This window comes from Cryptomeria japonica, chromosome 5, assembly GCF_030272615.1.
Source record: "Cryptomeria japonica chromosome 5, Sugi_1.0, whole genome shotgun sequence".
Classification (NCBI taxonomy): Eukaryota; Viridiplantae; Streptophyta; class Pinopsida; order Cupressales; family Cupressaceae; genus Cryptomeria; species Cryptomeria japonica.
The window spans coordinates 403,166,850-403,172,849 of record NC_081409.1 but is presented as its reverse complement, the minus strand read 5'-3'; positions in this window follow the sequence as shown (position 1 = coordinate 403,172,849).

Sequence of the window (6,000 nt, the reverse complement as noted above, 5' to 3'; positions counted from 1 at the left end):
AACCATATTGATCTTCTTGCCAAGGATAAGTGTTTCTTGATTGGATGATTGTTTAATAGGATGTCCATTGTAGGAAAGATGTATCCATTAGGACATGATATCTGATAGGTGTCTGTTTTAGGAATGATGTATTTGTAAAAGCAGGATGTTTGATAAGGATGCTTAAACTAATAGGAAATTGATCAATTAAGTTGTACGCTAATTTGGTAGTTTGTCTGTTGATACATGATTTGTTAAGCTCAATGTTTGATCTTTTTTGTGTGTTGTGTCTATTGAAATGCTTGTCGTTTGCAAATGATAATTTATTGTGAATTGTGATTGATGGACTGTTTTTGTGTTTTTGAATTTTTTTATTTTTTTTTTCTGATTTTTAGGTTTTTAAAGTTTATTTGATGTTTTTTGGATTTTTTCAGGATATTATATAATTTTTTTAAGACATTTTATAAATTTTTTTGATTTTTCAAGACATTTTATATTTTTTTGGATTTTTATTTTTTTGTGGGGGGGGATTTTGAAAGATTTTTTAATTTTAATTTTTTATTTTGAAAGTTTTTGGATTACAAGCAAGGTGTATTTATTTGCCCCAATATCTAGCAAGGAAAGAAATATTGTAAATGGATGAATGAACTGTTGAGGTGAAGATGCATAGGAAAAAGATGGAGACAACTTATTATGGAATCAGATGTGAGTTGGTTTCCAGGGACTATCTTGTGATGGATAACATGTTTCCAAGCTAAAGGGTTTGATAGTGTAAGACATTAGCATGGTGCATTGAATGGCATATGGTCCACATGAAGGGACATGTCAAGAGAATTTTAAAACCATGTTTTCACATATTTTTTTTGTCCTTAGTTTTAATCAAAGATCAGGGGTGGAAAAGGGGATATGGATGGAGATAGGATATGGATAGGAGAAGAAAGATCATAGGTAGTAATGGTTGATGGAAGGAAGGAATTGAATATGATAAGGGATATAGACTAGAGGGTATGGATAAGGTGAAGTCAATACAGTGGCTGATGTTTATGAAGATCCTTAGATTTGTCAAGATCAAAGAGGGAAAAACAAGATGAATGTAGATAGGTTGATGGATAGTCAACGAGGGATAATGGGAGATGTGGTAGAAAGGATAGAGTGGATGAAACTTGCCCCCAAGTATAGAGGTTTCCATTTGCAAAAGGGTGACGTGTAAAATCGTCAGAACATCTAATGCCACCCGAATAAGTGTTCCTGAACATTTAAAAGATAGAGACCCAACCCACACTTAGAACCTCCAAAAAGTTCAACCAAACATATCTAGTGACTAGGAAGCATATGTTATTATGAGGATCCGGTAACTACTGAGAGGGGAGGGGGGGTGAATCAATAGTTAAACAAATCTGCAATACTTTAAAAATAGTACAAAAACCAGTACCGGTAACTACTCAAGCATACTGATCAGCAAATTTACCAAGCCATTCAATCTAGTGTTCATCAACATGCAAATAAAGTAATGATATCAAATCCATACATCAACAATGCATCACCACATGAACACAAAGATTTTTCATGTGGAAACCCAAATGGGAAAAACCACGGTGGGAATTAGCACCCACAAAATATTTGCACTCTTTTGGAATGCACCCGGTTAAAGGCCTAGCCTGGTTAGGAGCTTTACAATATGCTCGGTTAAGAGAAGATCCTGTTAGGAGTCACTCGGTGAAGGGATTTACAATATTAGCCCTGTTAGGAGCTCTACCCTATTAGGAGTAACCTTTTTAGAGGATTTATAACTCAAGTTAGTGAGCCACCAATCAAGGGATTTTACAAATAAGACCTGTTAGGATCTACCTGGTTAAGGGATTTCAAATGGCTGTAACTGTTAGGGAACAATGGGGCAAATGATCTAATCATAGCACTTCCTTGCTTGCTAGTACAGATCCTTTTCAGCTCAATCTTTGCTACACACATGAAGACTCTTCAATCTAGTTTGACACACTCTTCTTCTCAAATCATCGACACAAATCTCTTTTCAAACTCAACCTAAATACACTTTTCAACTAGGTCGGTTACATAACCCTAACTCATCAACAAGATACAATGAATTTACATTACAGTGTTGGAATCCAAGAACACTAAGAGGGGGGGTGAATCAGTGTTCTACCGGCATGATCAATTTTAACCTTATTAAAACATGCATACACCAACCGGTATACCGATACATATATAATTGAAAGAAGTAAAGAAACCAATAAGCCAATCACATAAATGAATACCATAAGACACAAAATTATACATGGAAAACCTCAAAGAGGAAAAACCACGGTGGGATTTGTGACCCACAATATCAATCCACTGGCCATATGAAGAGATATTACAGAATAGAGGGGCTTACACTTGCAGGAAGGCTTACATCCTAGAGCACACTGGTCAATCACAAAAGGAGCCTCACTAATTACAGATAAATCCAGACTACAATCTGGAGAAATGAGTGAACTGCTAAGATAACATCTTCTATGCCAAAATATAGTTTTGGTTAAGCTCTATTTGTTCTGGTCTGAAACCCTAAACCTTTTACCAGAATAACCCTTACTTAAATATCCTCATATACATGATCTCTCTCATATGTTTTGCATCTCCTTTAATATTTCCTTCCTAATACATATTCACATCATATCATATACATCAAAATGATCTAACCATCTAACCTATATAACCTATACAATTTATCATGCCTTATGTCGGTTTACAAAGATAATTACAATATCAATATACATGTCGGCTAGATAACATAAATACATGAATATTAAAAACAATTTCCGATGTTGGATCTAAGAGATGTTGGCCTCCAATAACAATAACCCTATCCTAAACCATGTCAACCTGCATTGCTAGTAACCAAAGAAATTATTTCATCCTGCCGGTGAAGTGTCTATGAAGTGCCTGTCGGTACACAACTAAACCAAAACGTGAAGCCGAAATAAGATATCATGTTGCCATCAATTACAACATAGTGAAACTAACTAATTGAGTGTCAATTGCCAACAATCTCCCTCTTTGGCATTTATGGCAACACTCATGTGAAAAATGATCATGGTTTCATCTGTCAGTTTCATCCTGAACTTGATCCCCCTAAGTTGATTATTCGTCTATGATCATAATTAAAAATACTCCATATCTCCCCCTAATGTATACAACTCCCTCTTTCTTTTTCACATCTATATCACTCCCCCTTTGACATCAATGTCATCAAAATTTTCAAAAAGAGTACAAAAAATCCAAAACTGGGACGGAGAATGAAAATATTGTACAATGAATATCTCAAAAATACCTTACCGGAGCTTAACATATTTAAAAATTTCTAGATATTCCTTCTCCAATAGCTCAAGATAAGTATCCCAACCAGATTTGAAAGTGTCGAAAATAGATACAAGTCCATTTAGTATATGAGCAAATGACTCTTTCTCACTTAACTCTGTCGATGTGTGCTTACCAACCATATCCATACACTCCTTATATAGACTGAGTGAATCCAACCGGGGACTCACCAAACCTCTAAGACTTCTGGGTCTTCTTATGATTTTATCTTTTTCTTTCTCAAGAACAAAAATTTGGGCTTCCAAAACCCAAATTTGACCATCAATGGATGTAGTCAAAGAATTGAATCCATCAAAAGAATTGGCTAAACTTGCAATTTTCTCTTGAGCTTTCTTAATCCTCTTATCCAAGTTAACTGTAAGTACATATGTGTTACAATATACTCTGTAAATATTTGTACACTGCTTTAAAGAATTGTCTATCAATTTCAACTTTTCATCAATCTTCTTCCTCTCAGACTCAATTACTTGATCAAATGTAGCTCTTTTTGCCTGTGTGAGCCTCTCCAATGCTTGTCAGTTTGATATATGCTGCAAGGATTGAAAATACTTTGAAATGTGCTCAGTAATTGTCTTAAGCTTGCCGGATGGGCTCTCTTCTCTGTCAATCTTGCACTCTGGGACTAGTCTATGCAAAACAGTGATAGACTGACCAATAATCCCTTTATCCATAGATCCCTCCTTCATCAATTTTTGTGCACCCATCATCATGAGTTCAATATAACTCATCTCGATTATTTTTTTCTTTTCAACCTGTGAGGTGTCGATTAACAACAATGATGGACCTACTACCGGTTCCTTGCCGGATTCCTCTTTCTTCTCCTCTGATGATTTATCCTTTATAGCTTCCTCACTTGCACTGGTGGCTTCGCCACTTGGTGTAGTCTCAGTAACTATTGGTTCCTCTCTAGGAACTGTAACTTCATCTTGTACATTTGTATCTGGAGGACTATTGTCCTCAATATTACTATCTTGTACATTATCAACCTTTACACTCTCTGTATTTGCCAGTATCTCAACATTTGCCTGTACACTTGTATCTACCGGGGGCTTAATTTCCACTATCTTAACATTTTTCAAAATTGAGGGTGAAGTACCCATGATACCCTTTCCTTTTCCTTCAACCAGGATGTCTACATTATCTTTCTTAGATTCTGGTGAAGTATAAAAGCCATGGTTCTCCTCAAAGAACTTAACACATGCCTTCTTAGTCTCCTTGATTATCTCATTTACCCTTCCTAACATAAGACTGCTAATTCGATGTTTGTTGTTAAATATTTTCCTATCTGCCACCTCAAGTGTCCGATCCATTTCTTCTGGAGCAATAGAAACACAAACAGATAACAACTCTCATGTCTTAATATGCTTGTCCTCTTGCATTGCTGACAGTCTCCTAGCATCTAACATATCATACAATTTTGCCGGTATTTGGTCTTTAATTTCTATCAAAGCTTTCTTATACATATCCAAATATAACAATAGTGCTTCCTCTATTTCTCTTTGTTCATCATCCTCTAAATGTTCATAATAAAACTATACATTCTTTAACATACCATCCTTAGTAATCTCATTAACTAACTCTGCACAAGTCTTTGGTGGAATGATAGTTACATTACAAAATTCAATTGCCAGATCAATGTCTCCCTTCTTCTTCCTTCTACCAGTACCAGATGGGGCTGAATGTGTCTCTTTTGGTGCTTTCTTCTGTGCCAGTAACTTTAGTGTAACTTTCCTAACCGGTTTCTTTTAGCCTCTACCTTGGTTTCTTCTATTTTCTTCCTTATAACCCTTTTGAAATCTAGGGGTGTCTCATCCTTAGATGTAGAATCTGCTATAATAGACTCAATGAATACTTCTGGTTCTTTTCTCTTCCTTCCTTTCTTTGGGACAACATCAATCAATGCTTTGATGTCCTATGAAACTTTTTCTACAAACTTACTTGCCTTACCTTCCTGCTTCTCTCTCTTCTTTCGGTTGAACTCAGTTTCAACCTCTTGTGTCTTTTGTTTAGCAGTACCACAGGGCTTCTCAACTTCATCAATAGGTGCATCAATCAACATTTTGCATAAGCATCTAAAATCTGTGTATCCACTTCATAGCCCATCTCCTCAATCCAGATCTTCCGGGGTTTGACCACTTCTATGAGTGTTTGATCTTTCTTCACAATGAAGCATATGTCAGTTGAGTATTTCTCAACAATATGCTTAGGAATCCTTTCTCTATATTTCATAGCCTTCTGGAATGCCTTAAAATATCCCCATACCTTGTAATCTCTTTGACTGCCTAATGTAGCAATTGACTGTTTCAATTGCCTTCCTACCGGGATATCAAATGCCCATTCTCTCTTCCCAAAACCGGGAGTCATGAAAAATATCATTAAATAGATAATTAGGTTACCATACCGAAAAGTCCCTTTCTTTTCTCCTTTAATCTTTCATAGGTTTATCAACAGTTCATCTAACATCCAACCACATAGATCCAATTTCTCATTTTCTCTCATAATCTTATAGGCTGCAAAAATTCAAGAGCTAGAAACAAAATTATGTCGGTTTGATTGTGTTACCTTATAACCGATGACCATGCTACCAAATCTGATGTCTATGTCGGTGATAGTGCTTATTCTCATAGATTGTCTATCCGATGTTAC